General features: G+C 45.1%; 1 protein-coding gene across 1 annotated transcript in view; it reads right to left on the bottom strand.

Annotated features, from left to right (window-relative positions):
• Nucleotides 1–27,223, bottom strand: part of LOC122794877 (nuclear autoantigen Sp-100-like) — a 1,817,621-nt gene that overhangs the window by 1,215,941 nt on the left and 574,457 nt on the right. Inside the window, exon 2 of the mRNA XM_044063477.1 lies at nucleotides 9,036–9,085. The gene's annotated coding sequence lies outside the window, so the exon portion shown is untranslated. The remainder of the gene's footprint in view (nucleotides 1–9,035; nucleotides 9,086–27,223) is intronic.

Consider the following 27,223-nt stretch of genomic DNA (forward strand, 5'->3'; position numbering starts at 1 on the left):
GGTGATCTTCTTTGATCTTCAGTAGCACTTTGTGCATCAAAGGAAGAGGTGGGAATGCATATGCTGTCAGGTTTTCCCAACTGAAGGATAGGGAGTCCACCTTCCAAGCAAGAGGGTGGTATGTCCTTGTGCAGAATTTCCTCAATTGGTGGTTGTGTGGGGATGCGAACAGGTCTATTTCTGGTAGCCCCCATTTCTTTGTTATGGATTTGAAGATGTCTGGATGCAGCATCCATTCGTGGGCATCCGTGATAGTTCTGCTTAAGGTGTCTGCTAGTATATTTTCTTTTCCTGGCACAAATATGGCCTGGAGCTGAATGTTGAGGTTCAGGGCCACATTCCATAGGTCCATTGCCATCTGGCATAGAGGATATGAGTGTGTGCCTCCCTATTTGTTGATATACCACATGACTGTGGTGTTGTCCGTCCTTATCAGCAAATGACCCTGTTGAAGAAACGGTCTGAATGTCTGAATTGCCTGTTTCACTGCCAGCATCTCTTTTTGATTTATGTGTAGGTTCAGCTGGTCTTGTGTCCATAGGCCTTGTATACACTTGTCCACCATGTGTGCCCCCCATCCGAGGTCTGAGGCGTCCGTGGTGATAGTCTGGCTTGGGTGAGGGTTGTGGAAAGGCAGTCCTCTGTTCAACTGACAGGCCTGAGCCCACCACATGAATTCTTGCTTCAGGCATGGAATTATTGGAATTTGGGTTTCTAGGCTGTGCTTGTGCTGAGACCATAAATTCCTTAGGTACCATTGCAACTTCCTCATATGTAGTCTGGCATGTGGAATCAATATTATGCAGGATGCCATGTAACCCAGGGCTTGCAGGACTTTTCTTGCTGTAAGCTGGTTCTGCATTGTTAATGCCATGAAATAGAGTGGTAGTTGCTTTTGCTTTTCTGCTGTGAGAAATGCCATTTGATTTGATGTGTCCAGTTCTGCACCCAAGAATGTTATCCTTTGGGATGGTACCAGCCTTGACTTCTTTATGTTGACTGTGTATCCCAGGGCTTGCAGTAGGTGAATAACCTTTTCCAAATCTTTTGTTAATTTGATCTTGTTGTCCGCTTGTATCAGGCAGTCGTCCAGGTATGGATAAATTTGAATTCCCTGAAGCCTGCAATGAGCAATTACTGATGCCAGGCATTTCGTGTATACTCTGGGCGCAGTAGATAAGCCAAAGGACTATGCTGAGAATTGATAATGCTCTGATTCTGTAAGAAATCTGAGGTATCTTCTGCAATCTGGTCGTATAGGGACGTGCAGGTATGCCTCCTTGAGATCTAGAGTCACCAGCCAAGACTCCTTGCCCAGCATGGGAAGAAGTTGCTGTAGGGTCAGCATTTTGAATTTTGGAACAATGAGATATGTGTTCAGAGCGGACAGGTCGAGAATAGGTCTCCATTGGTTTTCTTTTCTTGGTACCAGGAAAAGTCTGGAGTAAAATCCTTGTCCTTGTTCCATAGACGGTACCTTTTCTATAGCTCTCATCCTTAGTAAGTGGTTGATTTGTCCTACAGCGTTTGCTTTTTGGTTTGGTGGTAGGTTTGGCATTCCTCTCTTTCTTGGTAGAGTATGGAAGTGGAACCTGTAGCCTTTGTCTATTGTCTGTAAAATCCATTTGTCTCCTGTAATGCAATGCCAGTTTACTGAAAATAAGGCTAGCTTTCCGCCTAAGGGTGCTTCCAGTTGTTCCCTGGTAGGCGGTATCAGAGCCAAGTCATTGTGACTGTCCTGTGGAAGTGGTAGTAGCTGGATCTGTGGCAGTACTTCTCTGGTTGTTAGGCTGCCACTGACGTCCCCTGTAGGCACCTCTGGATTGACCTCTTCCTCTTGGGCGCCTATTTCTGCCTCTCTGTGCTCTGGAGGTGTCTGGAAAGGACCAATTCTTCGAAGGCCAATTTCTAATAATCCTCGGAGGCTGGACCTGTAAGAAATCCTTGACTGTTTGGACAGATTTTGCTTTTTCTTCCACCTTCTTTAACACTTGCTGTGCAGGGGAGCCAAACAAACTTTGTTTCTCCATGGGAGCATCTAGGAGCTTGGACTTCACATGGTCTGGTAAGGATTGCTCTTTTAACCATGCATGCCTTCTGATCACTATACAAGTCATAGCTGATCTAAAGGAAGCCTCCAGTGCATCATAGCCGCATTTTAAGGAATGGTTACTGACCTGCTGAGTGTTATGTACCAAATCCTGAAGGGACTTACGGTCTATAGGATCAGGAGAAGACAGTTTTTTATTTAGCTGATCTAACAAAAATTCCTGATACTGAATCATGTGGAACTGACAGTTTAAGGCCCTAGCCGAAAGAGTAGCAGAAGTATAAACTTTTTTACCCCATCTCTCTAATGCTCTAGATTCTCTTTCAGAGGGGAGGGGGGTTTTGGCAGAGGCAGCTGCTACAGCTTTGGGGCCCTGTGAAATAGTTTCAGGATCTGCAATAGGAGCCTTATACAAGTGATAGTGTGTGTCCGGGACCCTGTAGTATCTGTCGGGCTTAGCAGGGGCCGGGGGAAGAGAGTCAGGGGCAGTACAAGCATCATTAAATGCATCATCTACAACTGTTAGTACTGGAGGAATGGCTAAAGGCCTATGCTGTGGTAAATGTAAAAAGGTCCTTAGCCTTTTCCTTGAATCTGAAAAATCCTGGCCCTGCCATTGAAAATGCTCTCTCATAGCATGCAAGGTTTCCCCAAAAGAAAATTCCTCAGGAGGAGAGGCAGAAGGAATGGAGTCTTCTGCATCAGAGTCCTCATATGTAGAATAAGGGCCTTCTGGAGGATTTGAGTTTTCTGAATCATCCGAGGAATAATCTGTTGAAACTGGCTCAGGGGGCTCTGCTCTAGGCCTCTTCTCTGGAGGGGGATGAGAGGCCCTGTCAGGGTGAGGTTGGGATCCCCTGATCAAAGAAATAAGATCCTCTGCCAGGCTGAGCATTTGTGAACTAGAGGTAGGCCTGTGTGAGGGGGGTTTAGTAGGCAAGGCCTTAGAAGATTTAGCTGCTTTAGCCCTAGAAAAAGCCTTGATAGACATAGATGCAGGGGGCCTAGCAGCTCCATGTGCAGGAGTAGATATGTCTAAAGGAATAGTATCTGATAAATCCTGAGAACCTGCAACTGCAGGTGGAATTTCAGTAGCAGATTCAGCCATGCTGTGTGAGGCCTCGGCTGTAGGAGGCATGCTTTCGGCCGAAGGAAGAACCGTGGACTCTGTTTCAGACGAAACCGAGACACTCGCGGTTGGCTTAACCGTGGTTTCGGCCGAAACCGCGGACCGCGATTGTCGGTCCTTTTCCTTACGCTTTTTAGCTAATTGTGAAGTCGGAGTCTCCGACGGCATGTTGTAAGCAAAAGCGGGGCCGAAAAACTCCTCTGCAAACTCCGACCGACGCCTAAGTGTCCATCGGTTGAAGGAAGCACAGGCTAGACAAGCTGCTACGTCGTGGTCTGGGCCTAAGCAAGGAAGGCAGTAAGAGTGGAAATCCTTATGAGGTATTTGTTTCCCACAAGTTAAACAGTTATTTACTTTTTCTGACATCGGCTGAGGCAAGAAAGAGTCCCCAACGGGGTACTTAGCTTTTTAGAAGTCTTCGGTAGTAGTAATCTCTGGTTCTGACCGACCGGCACTTGCGAACAGCTTCTGCTTCGGGCACCATGCGGGAAGAAAGACAGAGGAAAATGGCGTCGGCTGATGCCTTTATACCCAATTGACAGCAGCTATGACGTCGGGTGAAGTGCGACATCAGCCGAGGCCAGACCCAGACTTTGGAATCCGGCCGACCGAAGGGCTGCCTGAGGCAGGACAACCCATATGTTAGGACTGCAGATGCATCCTTGAAGGACATCCAGGCTGCTAGGTTCAGTGTTTGCAGGTGCACTTGACTGCTCAAGGTTGTGTTCCACAGAGCCATAGCTAACCTGCAGAGTGGGTAGGAATGGGTTCCTCCCTGCTTGTTTATATACCACATAACTGTGGTGTTGTCTGTCTTTATCAAAAGTTGCACTGGAAGAATAAGGTATTTGAAGGCTGTCAGTGCATTCTGTACAGCTAACATTTCTTTCTGATTGATATGCAGGTGCATTTGTTTTGGGCTCCATTTGCCTTGAATGCATTTTCCTGCCATGTGAGCCCCCCATCCATAGACTGATGCGTCTGTTGTTAGGGTTTGGGCGGCAGGGGGTTGAGTGAAAGGGAGTCTCTTGTTGTGGTAGCAGGCCTCTGCCCACCAAAGGAACTCTGTCCTTAGGCAAGGAATGACAGGAATCATTGTTTCCAGGTCCTGAGAATATTGGTACCACAGACTTTTAAGTACCACTGAAGTTTCCTCATATACAGTCTTGCATATGGAATTAGTACAATGCAAGACGCCATGAACCCAAGGGCTTGCAGTATTTTTCTTGCAGATAGTTGGGTTTGGGTGGCCAGTAGATTGAAGTAGTTTGTCAAATAAATCTGTTTCTTTTGGAGTGAGGAATGCCATCTGGGAAGTTGTGTTCAAGCTTGCTCCCCAGAATACAATCTATTAGCTGGGTACCAGATGTAATTTATTTTCGTTGATGATATACGCCAGTGAAGTTAGAATTCTCTTTATAAATGTCAGGTGGTGAAGTAGCAATTCCTGACTGTCCGCCTGAATCAGGCAATCGTCCAAGTATGGGTAAATTTGAATTTTTCTCTGCCTGCAATATGCAATGGCTGGAGCTAGGCATTTTTTCTAAATACCCTGGGCGCAGTAGATAAGCCAAAGGGATGTGCATAGAGCCTGCTCTGAAATGTAGAGATTTCCTGCAAAATTCCCTTATGGAGATGTGCAGATAAGCTTCTTTTAAGTCTAGGGTGGCTAGACAGGAGTCCTTGGCTTGCACAGGAAGCAGTTGCTGGAGCGTAAGCATTTTGAATCTTGGAACCACCGGGAAGGTGTTGAGAATAGACAGATCCATGATAGGGCGCCAAGAGTTTTCTTTTCTGGGTACCAGAAACAGTCTGGAGTAAAAACCTTGTCCCCTTTGGTCTGCTGGGACAGGTTGAATAACCTTGATACCGAGAAGAGAAAGTACTTTGCTTTTGGGCATCTACCCACTGGTTTGGGGGGAGGTCTGGCCATCCACTTGGGGTTGGCAGTGAGTGGAAGTAGAATCTGTATCCCTGGGATACAATGTTCAAGACCCATCTGTCCTTGGTAATGTACTCCCAGTTTTTTACGTCCAGGGCTAGTTTTCCTCCTATGGGTGCAAGTACTTGGGCACGGCTTGGAAGGGTGAAGGACAAGTCATTGTGAACTTTTTCCATAGGATGGTGGCTTACTACTCCCTGTTTTTGGGGTGGGAGCACTCCATTGTTTAGATCTGTGCATACCCTGAGACTGTAGTCTTGGTGGTCTGCTGCCCCTGGGTTTGGACTGAGAAGGTCTGGGAGGGACTGGGAAAGACCAGTTTTTAGAAGGCCAGTGCCTACTGAATCTAGGTGGCTGCACCTGCAGGAAATCTTTAACAGATTGCATAGGTTTAGCTTTTTTCCTCCATCTTTTCGTGGACTTCTTCTGCTTTAGTGCCAAACAGACATTTTTGTTTTAAAGGAGCATCTAATAATTTTGCTTTGACATGGTCTGGCAAGATTTGTTCCTTAAGCCAAGCATGCCTTCTAAGTGACAGAAGCCCTGCAGGATGCTTCTAAGGCATCAAAACCACATTGCAAAATATGTTTTCCAACTTGGTTAGCAGAATGCATTAACTCTTGTAAATCTTTATGTTCTGCACAATCAGGAATCAACATATTTTTTGCTTGATTAGTTCCATAATATGTTGCTGATACACGTGAAACTGGCAATTTAAAGCCCTGATGGCAAGAGTAACAGAGGTGTATACCTTCTTACCCCATCTGTCTATAGCCCTAGAATCCCTGTCTGAAGGGGATAGAGTTTTTGGCTGTAGTAGCCTTTAATGCTTTAGGTCCCTGGGAAATGGTCTCTGGATCCGCAGTAGGATTTTTAAATAGGAATTTGTGAGAGTCAGGTACTCTGTAGTACCTGTCAGGTTTTCTGGGAGTTGGTGGCAAAGTATCAGGTGTAAGACTGGATTCCATGAAGACATCATCTACAATTTCCAGAACAGGAAGGATAGCTAGAGGTCTGTGCTGAGGCAAATTTAAAAATTCCTTGAGTCTCTTTTTGGACTGTGGGTAGTCCTGGCACTCCCAGCGGAAATGTTCTTTGAGGGTATGCAGGGTTTCACCAAAAGAAAAATCCTCTGGTGGGGAAGCAGAGGGAATGGAATGCTCTGCATCTGAATCCTCATAGGTAGACAAAGGTATGTCCTGGTAATCATAAGAGTAAGAGTCATCAGACTCATGATCTGAAGAATCAAAAGGAAAATCAGTTCTTGGTCTTTTACAGGGGGAAGGCTGGCTTCCCCTAATTAAAGTAATAAGGTCTTCAGCCATTCTATGCATTTGTTTCTGTGGCATGGGGGCCTGAGAATGCGCTTTGGTCGTCGGTTTCCTAGGCGTAGTGCAAACTGTGGGCCTGAGAAATTCGGTATTTTTGGTTTGAAACAAAGTAGTCGGTTTAATATGAAGACCGGAAGGCCTGAATACACCCTCAGAAGCCGGTGCCTGCACAGCGGCTCCAGACCCATCCAAGGTAGAGACATCCACAGGTTCCATAGTCGAATAAGCATCTTGCGGCATACCGGACTCCGAATGGGTCTCAGTAGAGGCCTCCGAATCTGTAGAAGTGGGTATCAGGTGCTGCGAAAGCGCCTCACTGAGTACGGGTGGACTGGTGACTAGCTTAACGGAAGCATCGTCAGTTTTGGACCTATGCGGTCTGTCTCTGTCTTTATCCTTACATTTTTTTGGAAGATCGGTAGTCGGATGACTTATCGAAGCCATTTCGGAATACGGAGAACGACAGTGAAAGAATTTAGTGACAAAAATAGCCCAACGACGAATAGTTCAAGCACTGAACAGGGCACAAAACTGACAGCGAGGAACGTCGTGGTCTAGGCCTAAAGAGGTGACGCAGTAAGAATGAAAATCTCTGTGAGGTATTTGCTTTCCACAGGCAAGACAATTATTAATTTTTTCTGACATCGGTTAGAGCAAGAAAAAAGGATCCCCAACGGGGTACTTATCTTTTAGAAGACTTCAGGTCTGAAACTCGAAAAACAAAAATTTCAGGAGGCGGCCGACCGGCACTTGCGAACTGCTTCTGCTTCGGGCTCCACTCGGCAAGAAAAGCTGATGTAATGGCGTCGGCTGCATGTTTTATACCTCTAATGACCTGATGTCATGGAAGAAGCGACAGCATCCAACGCAGAAATCCCAAGACTCTGGTATTCGGGCCGACTGAGGGCTGGCTACCTGCAGGTAGATAACCCAAGTGTGATGACTGCAACAGTGAAACACGAAGAACATCCAAGGCATATTTGATCATATGTGTTTGATAATTAATAGCTCTGAAGGCTAAGGTGGAAGAGGTATAGATCTTCTTGCCTAGCCTGTCCATACTTTTGCTGTCCTTGTCTGTAAGCAGAAGGGATGAGGATGGGATAAGTCTTGACTGCTTGTTTGGGGCTACAGCAATCACTGCTGGGTCTGCCAATGGGGGTTCCACAACAAATGTATGGTCATCAGGCATCTTATAGAAATGGACAGGTCCCTTAGGAGCTGGTGGCTGAGAATCAGGATTTTTGGATGCTGAAGCAAATGCATCCAGATATGCAGGTATAACTGGAGGGATGGAAGAAGGGGAGGGGGATTCATTTTGAAGTAACTCAAAATATCTTTTTTGACTTTCAGTCACCTGGAAAGTATCCCATTTGAAATATTCTTTCATTTTGGTAATGGTCTCTCCAAAAGTGATATCCTCTGAGGGAGAGTCCCCTTCAATGGATTCCTTATCAGGGGAATAATATTCCACTGGAAAGACAAACTGTGATGAGCAAGTAATGGACTCACTAGAACATGAAGAGTAAAGTTCTTCTTCCTCTTCTCTTTCATGAGAAACAGACAGGGAAATACAAGTAGCTGAGGCAAGCCTTGGGCTAAGGACAGAAATGGTGGAGGGAGAGGAGGCCGAGGGCCTAAGAGCCATGAAGGCCTGCATTAAAGACCGAGTGAAAGACTGCCAGTCAGGTAATCCCTCAGCAGGAGGATATAAATGTTTAGTTTTTTGCTTCCTTTTCGAAGGATAGTTTTGGGAGAAGGCCTACTTTCTGGGGCCTCAGATTCTGGCATTCCAGTTGGGCGTCCGGTGGAGCCTGGTTCCCCCTCGACTTCGGTTGAAACCATTGTCTGAGTCAAGGGGAATTGGTGAAGTTGATGGCTCTAGCGAACGTCCCTCAACCCCTAGATTGGCAGCTGGCAGGGCATCCGACGGCAGAGAGGCAGAGGAAGTAGGCTGAGGAATCTTAGCCTGTTTCTGTGGTGGTTCCACCTGGGCAGCTGATTTGAGATCCATCCTAAGTGCCAACTTTTTTAGCCTCTGGTTTTCTAAGTAAAGATTAAGGGCAGCAGATGGCCTCTGAGCATCTTAGGGACAAAGGACTGACAAATGGGACAGGAGGTATGGTCGTGTTCCCGGCCTAGGCAAAAAACACAACTGTTATGCGAGTCACTATGTGGAATTTGGCGTACACATCAGCATTTACCCTTTTTGGCGGACATCGGCTAAAGGGAAGCCAGCAAACCAAGCTCAAACAATAGTAAAAGAACAAAATCCCCAATGGGGTACTTAGCTTTAGACATCTTGACAGTACAGAAACGATCAATCTGACGTTCGACTGCGGCAGAAAAGTTCTGAGGTCTGAGCGTGCAGACATCACATTTAAGGCCCCTAGTTTATGGCCCTACATGTGATGTCCCACATACCTACAGCAACCAGGCTTAAGCTTTTGTATAGGAGCCAACATTCGGGTCGCCTGAGGCGGAGAATCCCACACTAAGAATACTGCAACATGGGAAAAGAAGGACATTACATATTTACTCCTTTTTACAGAAGATTTAACAAGAAAATCAAAAGCATTTTACCTTAGCAAATCTGATTTTCACTAGTTGCTCTGATGTAAAGCTTCTCTCTCCTATGAAAAGAGAAAAAGAACGTTACATTTTTGCATTAAAGAGCCAGTCTGAACTCACATTTTATCCAATCTAAGGTTTAAGTTACTATCAAATAAGAGAATAGTTAGATCTCAATAAATAGAAAACATACCTTACTGTACTACAAATGAATCAGACATATGTTCCTAACATCAAGAAAATTTAATTTATTTGACATTAAAAATGGAACATTAACAAAATTTTGATTCTTACAGAGTGGCACACCGTAAAAACACAAGTTATGTACTTATCGGAATATTAGATTTCTATGATTTGGACACTGGAACAACATTTCTGGTGCCCTCTAGTTATGGCAACAAACTCCTCCCAAACTTGATCTCCTTCCTACCTATAATTCCTCCCTGTTGTGAATCCTCCACACTGAATATGCCTTCTTTATAACCTACTAGCTCTACGCAAATAAACCTGACACATTTCATATCCTCCAAATGATCACCCTAGATATCTAAGGAAAGGACAGTTGGATAGTGGATGGTAGGCAGGTTGTTCCAATGTCTAGACAGAGACCAGAAATATCTAACGTTCCAGTAAGTACATAAAATATGTACTTCTTAGGTCCTGTCTTGACACTGCAACAGCAGAACAGAATCTCCAGCGAACTTGGGTGTTCTACCCCAGTAAGCCTGTGCTACAGAGATAGAGTCAAGGCTGTAATATGTAACAAAGGTTTGCATGGAAGACCAAGTGGCCACTTTTGTAATATCTTGGAGTGAGACATTTCTGAAGAAAACCACTGACATGGCTTAAGCCCTCACAGAATATGCCTTTGGAGGAACGCCCCCTGCCTGATCACAGAAAAATGACATACAATCAATGATCCACTTGGGCAAAGTAATCTTGGAAATCCTGTGACCCAGTTTAACTGGCAAAAGCCTAACAAAAAAGCTAATCATCATTTCTAAACAGGTTCACAGGTATATACTAGGCCAATGACCACTTGGGTCCTTATAAGTCTAGCCATGCAACCCAAATGTGACACACAAATTTGATTTATATAGGTGATGACTTACTACCACCTCCATCCGTCAGAGACATAGGTGCCAAACTACGGGTGATTTTTTCAATTACCCATACACTGGTCTAAGTTGCACTTAAATTGGGTTAGAGAGGAACTCTGCTTCACATGGATAGGGAGCCTTTTCAGAGAATGGGGATTCTCTGAGAAGCATATCTGTCTCTCCAATATGTCCTACTTATATTACAATCAAAATTTAGATCTTTTAACCTAGTAGCTCTGATGCTGTCTGTTTAGGAGCAGGGATGCCATTTGTCACGCAAAGATCACCTCTCAGAAGTCTATATGATACCAAGTAAAGAGAAAGGGCTTTGAGATTATCAGTGGAAGTCATTATGTTTGCTCCCTGTATTCTTTTTATAAGGCAACTTTGTGGACATTCCAGTTACTGCATTTGTCTTGTCAGGTACATACTGTAGGGGGCATTACACTCTATGATGGGTTTGATAAGGGCCAAATACAGTAGTATGATGACCTTTCTGGGACCTAGACACCATGCTCTTACTTATAAGCTGAGCAGCACAGAAGAATTTTCTTACTACCTTGGACTCATGTTGGTCGATGACTAGGTTACTATCTACAAGAGTTCCCAGATCCCTGACTAATGAATCAACTTTTTGGGGTGTTTTATTGCTGATATAGTTACCCGGGGTGGCAGAATTCCCAAAAAGTACTATAATGCATTTCTTGTTACTGAGTTTTAAGCCACAGCTTTGGCACCAAGCATTTATCTGTGTTAGACTTTCATGAATGGTGCTCTCTTCTTGGGAAGATTCAATGACTGCTCCCAGTTTGCAATCATCTTCAAATTTGGTTAACCAGAGGCCTTTGCATTGGCTTTGACATCTGAGAAGCAGATGCCAAATACGATTAGCCCCCACACAGCGACCTGAGAGACACCACTGGTGACCGGCCTCTTTGTGGAGGTAGTCTCACTGATCCAACCTCTTGTGTCCTATCCATGAGCCCGCTAGCTATCCAGCATGCTACAAAGGGATTTAGGCCCAGTTCCATAAGTTTGTTGACAACGCCTGAGTGGGATATTGTATCAAATATTTCAGCCTGATCTATGTAGGCAGAATACACCATTTGTCCCTCATCCATTGCCTTAGATAACCTTTTCAAAGAAGTCCACCAAGTTCAGTAAGCATGACCTTCCTTTGACAAAGCCAAACTGGGATGGATCCAGTGTCTGGTCTCCTATGTCCTTCTTGACAATTTCCACAATAATTCTTTCCATGAATTTGAAAATAAGAGTATACAGACTAATGGGTCTGTAATTTCCAGGATCTGTTGATGGCCCTCCCTTATGAAGGAGGATGACCATCACAATCCTCCAATCCTGTGGCGCAAAGCCTGTTTTAAGACTATAGTTAAACAGAGACTCCAGGGGTCCTGATAAGTTGTATTTTAGACTGTTCAGGAGGCAACCTGTGATGTTATTGGGCCCACTGCGTCTGTTCTTGGCTTGGAGGGGTTATGTTTCAGTGTATTTCTTGGGGAAAAGTTGGGGGGGGGATTAAAGGTGGAAATTAATTTGTCTGCTAACAAGTTTACTATATTGCCAGACCTGGTGAATATGGCACAAGCATCCACCAGTTCAGCACACTACTGTATGCTGTTCGTGAGGTTTCTGACATAGATGAAGAAGACCTAATGGTTACCTTTTACCTGGGGGGGGCTATCTTAACCGCAAAGTTGGCTTTGTTTGATCTAATTAGCCTCCTTGTTTTAGTATGATCCAAATAAAATCATAATTGTGAAAATGTAGGCAATGTAACATACTCCCCTTTATTACAGTGCATTGGCAAAAATACAGGAAAATGCTCTTTAGGTAGAAAGAACGCATTAGTTCTAACAGAGACTGTGCCCTGATGGAAAATAATACAAGCAAATTGCAAAGACAAGGCCTGAAACTCTGAAACTTGTATTTACCAAAACTAATGGTTACAAGTAAAGTTCTCTTCCAAGAAAATAATTTAATATCCACAGAGCTAGCTGGTTCAAAGGAAGGTTTTATTAAGGACTCAATACAAAATCTAGGTTCCAAGCCGGTACTGGTCTACTTAAGGGAGGTTTCAAATGAAAAATACCTTTAAGGAAGCCTTTACAAGATCTACATGTAACCAACGAATGATCTGAAAACCCTTCATGAAATGACGAGATGGCTGTTAAATGAACTTTGACAGAAGAAAAAGTACAGTTTTGTACCTACCACAAATGTAGATGTCCGATAGGTATGCATCTGCAGTCATAACATATGGGTTGTCCTGCCTCAGGCAGCCCTTCGGTCGGCCGGATTCCAAAGTCTGGGTCTGGCCTCGGCTGATAGGTTCATAGGTTCATACTAGGCTATCTGCCCGAGGGCATTTATAAGCCTAGCCCATTGTTTTGTGGCTTACGCCACCCCTTTAGTATGGGGAACTATACCCATTATTTTGCTGTGCCTCTGTCGAGCAGTGACACTGAGGTAATTCCTGGGGTATATCTGCGATCTCCCATCCATTGGTCAAGATTTCTCTTGAACAAGGCCAGCGAGGTGCTCTGCCTCACATGTACCGGGATTTTGTTCCACAGCATAGGGAGTCTTTGGGTGATGAATCTATCCCTCCAGCACGTCCTATTAATAGCCGTGTCGAGGTTTAAGTCTCCGCCTTGTGGCTCTGATGGATCTAGATTTTTGAGGTGAAGCATATTCATCAAATCTGGGTTTGACATGGCCTTGTATGTTAGGCAAAGGTCACCTCTGAGCAAGTGATGGCGACTGAATAGAGCTGGAGTTCTTTCAGTCGGGCAGCATAGGACAGATTTTTGAGACCCTTTATCCTTTTGGTGAGGAACTTTTGTGGCCTCTCCAGCTGCTGCAAGTGTCGGGTCAGATACATTCCGAATGGGGCATTGTACTCAATCATTGGTCTGATGAGTGATGAGTAAAGGGAGACTATGACCTCCCTTGATCTAGATGAGAATCCCTTCTTGATAAGGTGGGCAATGTAGAAGGACTTCCTAACTACTTTAGCTACATGGGTGTCGAATGACAGACTACTATCAACCTGGGTCCCCAGGTCCCTGATAACTTCTTCTGTGCTCAGTGGATTGCCACCTATTTGGTAGCTAGGAGTAATCTTGTTTTTCCCGAAGGGTATGACTATGCATTTTTTGGCATTTAACTTTAGGCCGTGGCTCTGGCACCAGTTATCCGTTTCTGTGAGACCCTTCTGAAGGATATCTGTGTCAGATGTGTTTTCTACTATGGCGCCCAGTTTGCAGTCATCTGCAAACTTTGTCAGCCATAACCCTCCTGTGTTTGCTTGTACTTCGGAAAAGTAGATGCCAAACAAGAGTGGGCCCAGGACTGAGCCCTGTGGGACACCACTTGTGACAGGCTTTGAGTCTGACATGGCGCCAGCAACTCTGACCCTGTGGGTTCTGTCACTCAGCCAGTTTGCAACCCATCTTGTGATGTATGGGTTAACATTTAAGCTGATGAGTTTTTCAATGATACCCGAGTGGGGTATTGTATCGAAGGCCTTAGCCAGATCGAGGTAGGCTGTATGGACTGCCTTTCCTCATCAATGGCTTTGGTGACTGTTTGAAAAAGTCAACCAAGTTTAAAAGGCATGATCTGCCTTTGACAAAGCCAAACTGGGTTGGATCCAAAGTCTGCAAATTCCCTATGTCTTTATTTATGAGGTCCATTATGATCCTCTCCATGGCTTTGCAGATAAGGCTTGTCAAGCTAATGGGCGGTAATTTCCAGGGTCTGTGGAGGCACCGCCTTTGTGAAGTGGGACCACAGTTGCAGTGCGCCACTCCTGGAGTGCGTATCCAGAGGTAAGACTTTGATTAAACAGCTGTCCTAGCTGTGGGTTTAATTCCTCATTGAGTTCGTGGAGCACACAGCCAGGGACACCATCGGGTCCCATGGATGCTGTGTTTTTGCTTTGGAGAGAGCAGTTCTCACTTGGGCTGGAGATGTTTGGGGGCTGCACTCATTTGGTATACGTATCTCTCCTTTGGGGAGGGGAGAAGTTTGCACGGAACCTGTCAGCCAGTATGTTGGCAATGGGTGTAGGAACAGTAACCATCACAACAATTTGAACTAGTTCTGAGCATATCTGGGAGTTTCCTCCTAGGTTTCTAACATAGCTAAAGAAGGCCTTATGATTGTCTTTTGAGTCTTTAGCTATTTTTCTCTCGAAATTTGCTTTGGATGATTTTATGAGAGCTCTTAGTTATTTACTTATAGTGATCAAGGGTGTCTTACCTTTTAAGGATTTTGCTCTATCTTGTAGTAGCTTCCTCCTTTTGTTGTAGAGTTTGTTTATGGCTGGGGTCCACCAGACTGGACGCTTGCCTTTGGTACAAAGAGTCTTTGTTTTGCTTGGGATTGCCTTATCCATGCAGTCCTGCAGGTGCTGGTAGAAGGCGTTTGTAAGTGATTCAGCGGCTTGAGTATTGTTTTCCCAGGGCTCCGGGCCTGAAAGGAGACCACACTAGTCTTTAGAAGTGTGAAGTCGGCTTTTGAGAAGTTCTTTAGTGTGGTCTTTTTTATTTCAGGTGGGGGTGGCATGAGGACCTCCAGCGAGATTAGTTTGTGATCTGATCTCACCAGTGAGGGGTATACTTGCGGTGTTGAACATTGTGCTCCCATGTTCGTGATGATGAGATCAAGTATGTTATCTCCTCTTGTGGGGATGGTGACTAGTTGTTCCATGGCATTTGAGTTTATGAATTCCAGGAACTTTTGGGCTAGGGTGTTTGGGCTTGAGTAGTGTTCCCAGTCTATATTAGGGTAATTGAAGTCACCTAGTATGATGGTGTTTGGTGATACATTTATCCCTCTAGTGTTTTCAGGAAGGCCATGTGAGTTTCCTGAGTTTGTGAGGTGGCCTGTAACATGCTACAATTTGCAGAGCAGTCTTGCCTATGGTTAATTGCACCTGGATGGTCTCCGATGCATCGTGCGTTGCCACCAGTCTTGAGGTGTGGGTGTCCTTGATGAATATGGATACCCCCTCCTTTCTTGGTATTGTCCGGATTTTGGGGCGGAATGCATGATATGAGGTAAAACCTGATAGCGCTGGGGTGCTCTCAGGAGCCTTGAACCAGGTTTCTGTCACAGCACAGACATCGATGTTCTCCATACTGAGAAGGGCCTCGAGTGCGTGCATTTTGAGATTTAGACTTCTGGCATTGAGCAGCATTACCCTTAGTTTTTCCTTTTTGTGTTCTAGGGTGGTAGGTTTAGAATTTGAGCCTTGCCTAAAAAGGCACTATGGGGTGGCAAGAGCCTTTGCCAATATCCGGAATCCCAGGGGTGACAGGTGCAAGCCGTCCCTTGCGAAGCAGCGTGGCTTGTCCAGCATGTCATCCCAGGCATACAGATACTGGATCCCCTTTGAATGACACCAGTGTTTAAGCCAATTGTTAAAGCTGATCATCTTATCTCTGTATTGTGGCATCATTCTTGGTGAAGGTAGGATACTGCTCAAGGTCAGGGTCATACTTGCCTGGGCTACATAATCAGAGAGCTCCTCAATGTCTCTTTTCATGTAGTCCAAGGAGGTACGTCTCAGGTCGTTTACACCAGCGTGGACAATGACTGAGTCATATTTGTACCTGCTGTTGAGAGACCTGAGTGCTTGCGTTATGTGGCGGATTCTAGCGCCCGACAGGCAGCTTACTGTGACCTTCTCCTTACTCAGTCTGGTGGCGGGACATCAGTGTGTCTGACTATGGAGTCACCAATGACTAGTGTGTCTGGCATTGTGTTTGGCCTTAAGGGCTGTGACTGTTTGACACTCTGACTGTGAGGTCTATGTGTTGGTGTTGTGTTCTGAGGTGGTGGTTGTTTGGGTGTCTGCTTTGGTGGCCTCTGCTGTTTTGGTAGATTTTTGATCAGAGCCGAGTATGTCTTTGTGTGTTTATGTGTATGATTTGAGGTTGTAATGGTACTATGTGAGACTGGGTCTATAGTGTGTGTGGTAACCTTCTCCTCCTGACTGGTCTTGCCAGTCCTATGTTGAGAGAGCTCAGCCTCCAGTTTGGCTGTATAGTTGCATCTCTCGCATGTATTTGTGTTTTGTGGGAGGAGGAAAGGGTTGTCTGTGTACATGAGGCAATTGAAACATTGCCTCAATATTCCCAGGTTCACCAGCTGAGCAGGAGAGGACACTAGCAACTGATCCCTCGACATGCTAGAAGGGTAGACAAAAACTTTAAAAAAGATTCCGGGGACGTGGGTGACCGAGAAATGGGGGTTGCCTTTTGGGGTACTATCTATGACAAGAGTGCCGTATCAAGGTAATAAGTACTGTAGGAGCAAGTGCTAGGTTTAATAGATAGAGAATAGTCTACTTGGAGTCAAGTAGAGTTGATCTTTTAGTTATAGGATACGCTGATTTGATCAGTAGTATAGTTCGAGGAAGGTAGTTTTAAGGGAAAATTTGAAGAGTGGACTTTAGGTAGCCGAATAGTTTAAACCTGCTTAACCGGCACTGCCCTAGTGTGCAACAGTGGCAGCTCCACGCTAAATCGCTCTAAATCGAGCTAACGGCGTTTAGCTGCGTTTTATACCAGGGGCTGGAAAAAGCTAGAAACTGGCCCAAACGACCAATAAACTACTAGTTACTGGCTGAAACCTCACAAAACTGGACAAAGGCAGCTCAATGCTTCCCACTCCCACTGGTAAGCAAGGTAGCTTCCTTCCCCAAATAAGGCAAGGAAACAGTACACAGGAACTACAACCAAAGCCCAGGAATCAGCAACTCTGAAACTGGACTAAACTAGTAAAGCAGGAAAGCAAGGTAGCTTCCCTTCCCCAAATAAGGCAAGGAAACAGTACACAGGAACTACAACCAAAGCCCAGGAATCAGCAACTCTGAAACTGGACTAAACTAGTAAAGCAGGAAAAACAAGAGATATTTTTTCTTTTTTTTCACAAAACAGGCAGAAACAGGTACAGCAAACACTTATAAATGCTATGAATCAGCTACTACAGCTTACACAGAAGAATTTGCTACAAATACAGTCAAATAGTAACAAACAAGGATTCCAAGTGCAATATTAAGTTAAATGCAGTAAAAACAGCTTCAATGTAACAGAAAGGCAGGCGAAATACAGTTGCTAGGTATTCAGATGTGGAAAGCAACAAAAAATATACTTAGTATATGATGTCGCACTTTCCCCGACGTCATAGCTTCTGGGGTATAAAGGCATCAGCCGACACCATTTTCCTCAGTGTTTCTTGCCCCAGATGCCAGGTGTCCTCTAGGAAGGCTAAATTTGGATAAATGTAGAATGTTCCAAACAGTAGCAAATATATATATATATATATATATATATATATATATATATATATATATATATACATATATACAAACAAACAAATACACCATAAAAGATTCCCCCTAGGAATACCACAGAGGGGAAGGAGGGTGGGTAATCCTGACTGCAGATGCATACCTATCGGACATCTACATTTATGGTAGGTACAAAACTGTACTATGTCCTTCAAGGATGCATCTGCAGTCATAACATATGGGTAGAATACCATAGCCAAACTGGGGGAGGAGGTACTAAGATAAGGATGGTGTAGTTAAGATCCCCTGTAAAACTGCAGTTGCAAAGCCTGCTCGGGATCTGGAGTATAAAGGTAGATTATAATGCTTGGCAAATGTATGCACGGAGCTCCAAGTAGCAGCTTCTAAAATGTGCTTGGTAGCCACCCCTCGTAGGAAAGCTGTAGTGGTGGCTGTGGCCCTTGTGGAATGAGGCCTGATATTTTCAGGAGCTGTCTTTCCATGAAAGGAGTAGCAAAGTTTAATGCAATTTCCTATCCATTTTGAAATTGTCTGCTTGAAATTGCTTTTCCTTGCACCCCAGTTGCATAGGCTACAAAAAGTTGGTCAGTTTTTCTGCTGGTTTTAGTTCTGTCCAGATAGTAGCGTAGTTGTTTGTGTATATCCAAGGTGTGCAAGAGTTTTTCTCCTTTGTTCTGTGGGTTAGGGAAGAACGTAGGCAAATGAATAGCTTGGTTCAAGGATACCCTGGATACCACCTTTGGCATGAAAGTAGGATTGGTTCTCAGAGACACTCTATCCTGGTGAAAAATAAGGAAAGGCTGCACTGCCATTAATGCCTGTAACTCGGATACTCTTCTTGCTGAAGTGATTGCCAGAAGGAAAGCAGTTTTCCAAGATAAAAACTGTAAGTCTGCTGATGCTGCTGGTTCAAAAGGAGGTAGTGTCAATTTTTCCAGCACAAAATTGAGATCCCATGCAGGTAGAGGGGGTCTCCTTGGGGGTTTAACATTTTTGATCCCTCTCAAAAATTGCCTGAGTAGAGGGTGAGAGAAGATAGGAGGATCCATATTGTATTCTGCTGAAATTGCTGAAGCATGAATCTTAATGGAGGAGTAAGACAGGCCATTGTGGAACAATTCTGCTAAGTATTCCAGGATGTGTGCTAGGTTTGCCACTGTGATATCTGTGCCCTTTGATGTGCTCCAAATGAGGAATCTCTTCCATTTAGCTGAGTATGTCTTCCTTGTGGAGGGTCTGCGAGCCTCCAGGATAATGTCCTTGACCCTCTGAGATAAGACAGTTTGGTTTGGTTTTAAGCAATTTTCCAGGCAGTTAGTTGCAGTGTTTTCAAGTTTGGATGCAGGGTCTTGAAATTGTTCCGCGTTAGAAGAAGAGGCCATAGGGGTAGAGGCCATGAGTTCACCTGAGACATGCTTCTCAGTAGCGGATACCAGTGTTGTCTTGGCAAGTCCGGAGCTATTAGTATCACCTTTGGCTGTTCCTCCCTGATCTTCAGTAGAACCTTGTACATCAATGGGAGAGGTGGGAATGCATACACTATTAGGGCATTCAAACTGAAAGAGAGAGAGTCCACCCTCCAGGCTTGTGGGTGGTATGTCCTTGAGCAGAATTTCTTCAGTTGGTGGTTGAGAGGGGAGGCAAATAGATCTATCTCTGGCAATCCCCATTTCTTTGTTATGAGTTTGAAGATGTCTGGATGCAGCATCCATTCGTGAGCATCCGTGGTAGTCCTGCTTAAGCTGTCTGCTAGTGAATTCTCTTTTCCTGGTACAAATATGGCCTGCAGCTGGATATTGAGATTCAGGCCTAGGTTCCACAGATCCATTGCCATCCGGCATAGAGGGTAGGAATGCGTGCCTCCCTGTTTGTTTATGTACCACATGACCATGGTGTTGTCTGTCCTTATCAGCAGATGTCCTTGCTGGAGGAATGGTTTGAATGCCTCGATTGCATGCTTCACTGCCAGCATCTCCTTTTGGTTTATGTGCAAATTTAGTTGTCCTTGAAGCCATCTGCCTTGGATACATTTGTCCTTCATGTGTGCTCCCCATCCTAGGTCTGAGGCGTCCGTGGTGATGGTCTGCCTTGGTTTTGGTTTGTTGAAAGGCAACCCTCTGTTGGACTGGCAGGCCTGAGCCCACCACAGGAATTCCTTTTGAAGGCATGGAATGATTGGTATCATGGTTTCTAGACTGTGTCTGTGCTGAGACCATACATTCCTTAGGTACCACTGTAATTTCCTCATATGCAGCCTGGCATGTGGGATCAAGATTATGCAGGATGCCATGAAACCCAGGGCTTGCAGGACTTTCCTTGCAGTAAGCTGAGTTTGTCTTGTCAAAGTCATGAAGTAATCTGGAAGTTGATTTTGTTTTTCTTCTGTGAGAAAAGCCATCTGAGTTATTGTGTCCAGATCCGCACCCAAAAAGGTTATCCTTTGGGATGGCACTAGTCTTGACTTTTGGATGTTGACTGTGTATCCCAAGGCCTGTAGCAGGTGTGTGACATAGGCCAAATCCTTTATCAATTTTGTCTTGTTGTCCGCTTGTATTAGGCAGTCGTCCAGGTATTGGTAGATTTGAATTCCCTGAAGTTTGCAATGTGCAATTACTGATCCCAGGCATTTCGTGAATACTCTGGGCGCAGTAGATAAGCCAAAGGGTAATGCTGAGAATTGATAATGCTCTGATCCTGCAAGAAATCTGAGGTGTCTTCTGCAATCTGGTCGGATAGGGACGTGCAGGTATGCCTCCTTGAGATCTAGAGTCACCAGCCAAGACTCCTTGCCCAACATGGGAAGAAGGTGCTGTAGGGTCAGCATTTTGAATTTTGGCACAATGAGATATGTGTTCAGTGCGGACAAGTCGAGAATAGGCCTCCATTGGTTTTCTTTTCTTGGTACAAGGAATAGTCTGGAGTAAAATCCTTGGCCTTGTTCCATAGATGGTACCCTTTCTATTGCTTTCATCTGAAGCAAATTTTGATTTGTCTTAAAGCCTCTGGCTTCTGGTTTGGTGGTAGGTTTGGCATTCCGCTCCTTTTTGGTAAAGTGTGGAAGTGAAACCTGTATCCTTTGTCTATTGTTTGCAATGTCCATGTGTCCTTTGTAATGCAATGCCAGTTTTTTGAGAATAAAGCCAGCTTTCCGCCCAAGGGAGCTTCCAGTTGTTCCCTGGTAGGCGGAATCAGAGTCAAGTCATTGTGTCTGTCCTGTGGTAGTGGTTGTAGTTGCAGCTGTGGCACTACTCCTCTGGTTGGCAGGCTGCCACTGACGGCCCCTATAGGCACCCTTGGATTGACCTCTGCCTCGAGGGCATCTATTCCTGCCTCTCTGTGCTCTGGAGGTGTCTGGAAAGGACCAATTATTGGAAGGCCAGTTTCTGCTGAACCTCGGAGGTTGGACCTGTAGAAATTCCTTTACTGTTTACACAGATTTTGCTTTTTCTTCCACTTTCTTTAGAATCTCCTGTGCAGGGGAGCCAAATAAACTTTGTTTCTCCATTGGAGCATCTAGGAGCTTAGCCTTGACATGGTCTGGCAGGGATTGCTCTTTTAGACAGGCATGCCTACGAATTACTGCCCCAGTCATAGCTGATCTAAATGAAGCCTCCAGTGCATCACAGCCACATTTTAAAAAATGATTACTGACCTGCTGAGAGTTGTGTACCAAAATCCTGAAGGGATTTACGGTCTAAAGGTTCAGGAGAAGAAAGCTTCTTATTCAGCTGATCTAACAAATATTCTTGGTACTGTATCATATGGAATTGACAGTTTAATGCCCTGGCAGAAAGAGTAGCAGATGTATAAACCTTTTTACCCCATCTCTCTAATGCTCTAGACTCTCTTTCAGAGGGTAGGGGATTTTTTGCAGTGGCAGCTGCAACGCTTTTTGGGCCCTGTGAAATAGTTTCTGGGTCTGCAGCATGGGCTTTATACAGGTGGAAGTGAGAATCCGGGACCCTGTAATATCTGTCAGGTTTGGCAGGGGCCGGGGGAAGAGAATCAGGTGCAGAACTAACATCATTATACACATCATCAATTACAGTTAGCACTGGTGGTATGGCTAAGGGCCTATGCTGGGGCAAATGTAAAAAGTCCTTAGTCTTTTTCTAGAGTCAGAAAAATCCTGACCCTGCCATTGAAAGTGTTCCCTCAGAGTGCAAGGTCTCCCCAAAGGAAAATTCTTCAGGAGGGGAGGCCGAAGGAATAGAATCTTCAGCATCTGAATCCTCATAAGGAGAATAGGCCCCTTCCTGATGGTCTGACAAATCAGAACCATCCGAGGAGTAATCAGAGGAGAGAGGTTCAGAGGGTTCAGTCCTAGGCCTTTTGTCTGGTGGAGGTTGGGAGGCCTTGTCTGGGTGAGGTTGGGAACCCCTAATCAAGGATATAAGGTCCTCAGCAAGACTGAGAATCTGAGAACTTGAGGAAGGCCTCTGAGAAATAGATTTGGCAGGTAAAGCTTTTGTAAGTTTGGCAGCTTTAGCCCTGGTGAAGGCCTTAATAGACATAGAAGCTGGGGGCCTAGCTGCCCCACGTGCAGGGGTAGAAATGTCCAAAGGAATGGTGTCGGACAAATCTTGAGCGCTAGCTTCGGTAGGAATTTCTGAAGCCGACTCGGCCGGGGCCTCTCTGGCCTCGGTTGTCGGAGGTATGGTTTCTGTCGTAGAAAGAACCGAGGGCTCGGTTTCAGCCGAAACTGAGACACTCGCGGTAGGCCTAGCCGTGGTTTCCGCCGAAACCGCGGGCCGCGAGTGTCGGTCCTTTTCCCTGCGTTTTTTGGCCAAATGCGTAGTCGGAGTCCTCTGCGGCATTTTATATGCAAAAGCGGATCCGAAAAATTCTTCTGCAAACTCCGACCGATGTCTAAGAGTCCGTCGGTTGAAGGAGGCACAGGCTAAACAAGCTGATACGTCGTGGTCTGGGCCTAAGCAAGGAAGGCAGTAAGAATGGAAATCCTTATGAGGTATTTGTTTCCCACAAGTTAAACAATTATTTACTTTGTCTGACATCGGCTGAGGCAAGAAAGAGTCCCCAACGGGGTACTTAGCTTTTTACGAAGTCTTCGTTAGTTGAAATCTCTGGATCTGATCGACCGGCACTTGCGAACAGCTTCTGCTTCGGGCACCGCGCGGCAAGAAAGACTGGGGAAAATGGCGTCGGCTGATGCCTTTATACCCCAGAAGCTATGACGTCAGGGAAAGTGCGACATCAGCTGAGGCCAGACCCAGACTTTGGAATCCGGCCGACCAAAGGGCTGCCTGAGGCAGGACAACCGATATGTTATGACTGCAGATGATTCCTTGAAGGACATCTAACCCCTTTGTTGTATAATTCAGTCATGAAGATTAAAACCTCACGTAATAATGCAGACACTTGAGAAATGCTTCTGCTCTGGACCACAGAGAAAACTTTTTTCATTTACCTTTATAAATCTTTTTGGTAGAATTTTTTTGAGAGGAATTAATGTTGTCCATCACCTCTGGGGAGAAAGTACAGTTTTGTACCTACCATAAATGTAGATGTCCGAAAGGCATGCATCTGCAGTCCTTACAAATGGGTTGTCCTGTCGTCAGGCAGCCCTTCGGTCGGCCGGATTCCAAAGTATGGGTCTGGCCTCGGCTGGTGTCGCACTTCACCCGACGTCATAGCTGCAGTTCTTCGGGTATAAAGGCATCAGCCGACGCCATTTTCCTCAGTGTTTCTTGCCCCAGATGCCAGGTGCCCTCTAGGAAGGCTAAATTTGGATAAATGCAAATGGTTCCAAATAGTAGAGAGCAAACAAAAATAAGCATGTATGTACATATATACAAACAAATACACCATAATAGATTCCCCCAGCTAGCTACAAGATGGGCAAATACCCTAGGAGTACCACAGAGGGGAAGGAGGGTGGGTAATCCTGACTGCAGATGCATGCCTATCGGACATCTACATTTATGGTAGGTACAAAACTGTACTATGTCCTTCAAGGATGCATCTGCAGTCCTTACAAATGGGTAGAATACCATAGCCAAACTGGGGGAGGAGGAGAAATAAGATTATGGTGTAGTTAAGATCCCTTGCAAAACCTGCTCGGGATCTGGAGTATAAAGGTAAATTATAATGCTTGGCAAATGTATGCACGGAGCTCCAAGTAGCAGCCCCTAAAATGTCTTTGGTAGCCACTCCTCGTAAAAAGGCTGTGGTAGTGGCTGTAGCCCTTGTAGAGTGAGGCCTGATGTTTTCTGGAGTTTTCTTCCCATGGTAGGAGTAACAAAATCTAATGCAATTTCCTATCCACTTAGAGATTGTCTGTTTTGAAATTGCTTTTCCTTCCATTCCTGTTGCATATGCTACCAGTAGCTGGTCAGTTTTTCTATTGCTCTTGGTCCTGTCCAGGTAGTAACGTAATTGTCTATGTACATCCAAGGTATGCAACAGTCTTTCTTCCCTGTTCTGTGGGTTGGGGAAGAATGTAGGTAGGTGGATAGCTTGATTTAAAGATACCCTGGAGACCACCTTTGGCATAAAAGTAGGATTAGTTCTCATGGACACTCTATCTTGATGGAAGATCAGGAAGGGCTGTACTGCCATTAATGCCTGTAGCTCAAATACCCTTCTTGCTGAAGTGATTGCAAGCAGGAAAGCAGTTTTCCATGATAAGTACTGTAATTCTGCTGTTGCTGCTGGCTCAAAGGAGGGAGTGTCAACTTTTCTAGCACAAAGTTCAAGTCCCATGCTGGCAATGGTGGCTTCCTAGGTGGTTTTACATTTTTAATCCCTCTCAGAAACTGCCTGAGCAGAGGATGTGAGAAGACTGGAGGATCCAAGTTGTATTCTGCTGAAATAGCTGATGCATGAATCTTAATGGAAGAATAGGACAGGCCGTTGTGGAAGAGCTCTGCCAAGTATTCCAGGATGTTAGCTATGTTTACCAGTGACACATTCTCTCCTTTTGCAGTACTCCAAATGAGATATCTTTTCCATTTTGCTGAATAATTTTTTCTTGTTGAGGGTCTGCGAGCCTCCAAGATAATATCTTTAACCCTTTGAGATAAATCTGGGTTATTTGGTCTTATGCAATGCTCCAGGCAGCCAGCTGCAGTGTTTTCAGGTTTGGATGCAGGGTTTTGAAGTTGTTCTGTGTTAACAGCAAGGGAACTAGGGGCAGAGGCCATATTTGTTCCCGAGACATACTCCTCAGTAATGGGTACCAATGTTGCCTTGGCCAGTCTGGAGCTATCAGGATGATCCTTGGACAGTCTTCTTTGATCTTCAATAGCACCTTGTGCATCAAAGGAAGAGGTGGGAATGCATATGCTGTCAGTTTTTTCCAACTGAAAGATAGGGAGTCCACTTTCCAAGCAAGTGGGTGGTACGTCCTTGTGCAGAATTTTTTCAGTTGGTGATTGTGTGGGGATGCAAATAAGTCTATTTCTGGGTAGTCCCCATTTCCCTGTAATGGTTTTGAAGATGTCCGGATGCAGCATCCATTCGTGGGCATCCGTGGTAGTTCTGCTTAGGATGTCTGCTAGTATATTTTCTTTTCCTGGCACAAAAATTGCTTGTAGCTGAATGTTGAAGCTCAGTGCAACATTCCAGAGGTCCATTGCCATCCGGCATAGAGGGTATGAATGTGTGCCTCCCTGTTTGTTGATGTACCACATAACTGTGGTGTTGTCCGTCCTTATCAGCAGTTGACCCTGTCGAAGAAATGGTCTGAATGCCTGAATTGCCAGTTTTACTGCCAGCATTTCCTTTTGATTTATGTGTAGGTGCAGCTGGTCTTGAGTCCATAAGCCTTGTATGCACTTGTCCAGCATGTGTGCCCCCAACCGAGGTCTGAGGCGTCTGTTGTGATGGTCTGGCTTGGTTGAGTGCTGTCGAACGGCAGTCCCATGTTTGATTGACAGGCCTGAGCCCACCATTGGAATTCTTGTTTCAGGCATGGAATTATTGGAATTTGGGTTTCTAGGCTGTGCTTGTGCTGAGACCATAAATTCCTTAGGTACCACTGTAACTTTCTCATATGTAGTCTGGCATGTGGAATCAATATTATGCAGGATGCCATGTAACCGAGAGCTTGCAGGACTTTTCTTGCTGTTAGATGGTTCTGCTTTGTTAATGCCATGAAGTAGAAAGGGAGTTGCTCCTGTTTTTCTACTGTCAGGAATGCCATTTGTTTTGATATGTCCAGATCTGCACCCAAGAAGGTTATCCTTTGGGATGGTATCAGCCTTGACTTTTTTATATTGACTGTGTATCCCAGGGCTTGTAGTAGATGAATGACCCTTTCCAAATCTTTTGTTAATTTGTTTTTGTTGTCCGCTTGTAACAGGCAGTCGTCCAGGTAAGGGTAAATTTGAATTCCCTGAAGCCTGCAATGAGCAATTACTGATGCCAGGCATTTCGTGAATACTCTGGGCGCAGTAGATAAGCCAAAGGGCAATGCTGAGAATTGATAATGCTCTGATCCTGCAAGAAATCTGAGGTATCTTCTGTAATTTGGTCATATGGGGACGTGCAGGTATGCCTCCTTGAGATCTAGAGTTACCAGCCAAGACTCCTTGCCCAGCATGGGAATAAGCTGCTGTAGGGTCAGCATTTTGAATTTTGGAACAATGAGGTATGTGTTTAAAGCGGACAGGTCGAGAATAGGTCTCCATTGGTTTTCTTTTCTTGGTACCAGGAAGAGTCTGGAGTAAAATCCTTGCCCTTGTTCCATAGATGGTACCCTTTCTACAGCTCTCATCCTTAGTAAGTGAGTTATTTGTTCTAGAGCTTCTGTCTTCTGATTTGGAGGTAGGTTTGGCATTCCTCTCTTCCTTGGTAGAGTATGGAAGTGAAACCTGTAACCTTGGTCTATTGTCTGTAAAATCCATTTGTCTCCTGTGATGTAATGCCAGTTTACTGAAAATAAGGCTAGCTTCCCGCCTAAGGGTGCCTCTAGTTGTTCCCTGGTAGGCGGTGCCAGAGCCAAGTCACTGCGATTGTTCTGTGGAAGTGTTGGTGGCTGGATCTGTGGCTGTACCTCGCTGGTTGTTAGCCTGCCACTGACGTCCCCTGTAGGCACCTCTGGATTGACCCCTGCCTCTTGAGCCTATTCCTGCCTCTCGGAGCTCTGGAGGTGTCTGGAAAGGACCAATTCTTGGAAGGCCAGTTCCTGCTAAACCTTGGAGGCTGGACCTGCAAGAAATCCTTGACTGTCTGGACAGATTTTGCTTTCTCTTCCACCTTCTTCAGCACCTGCTGCGCAGGGGAGCCAAACAAATTGAGCTTATCCATGGGAGCATCTAGGAGCTTTGATTTAACATGGTCTGGTAAGGACTGCTCTTTTAACCATGCATGTCTTCTGATCACTGTGCCAGTCATGGCTGATCTAAAGGAAGCCTCCAGTGCATCATAGCCGCATTTTAAGGAATGATTACGGACCTGCTGAATGTTATGTACCATTTCCTGTACAGATTTTTTGTCTAATGGTTCATCCGAGGACAGCTTTTTAGTTAATTGGTCTAACATAAATTCCTGACACTGAATCATGTGGAATTGACAGTTCAAGGCCCTAGCTGAAAGAGTAGCAGAAGTGTAAACTTTTTTACCCCATCTCTCTAAGGCCCTAGATTCCCTTTCAGAGGGAGGGTTTTTGGTAGAAGTAGCTGCTACAGCCTTGGGTCCCTGGGAGATAGTTTGGGATCTGCAAAAGGGGCCTTATACAAATGATAATGTGTGTCCGGAACCCTGTAGTACCTATCGGGCTTAGCAGGGGCCGGAGG

Source organism: Protopterus annectens, chromosome 2.part1 (assembly GCF_019279795.1).
Source record: "Protopterus annectens isolate FY-2018-M chromosome 2.part1, PAN1.0, whole genome shotgun sequence".
Lineage (NCBI taxonomy): Eukaryota > Metazoa > Chordata > Ceratodontiformes > Protopteridae > Protopterus > Protopterus annectens.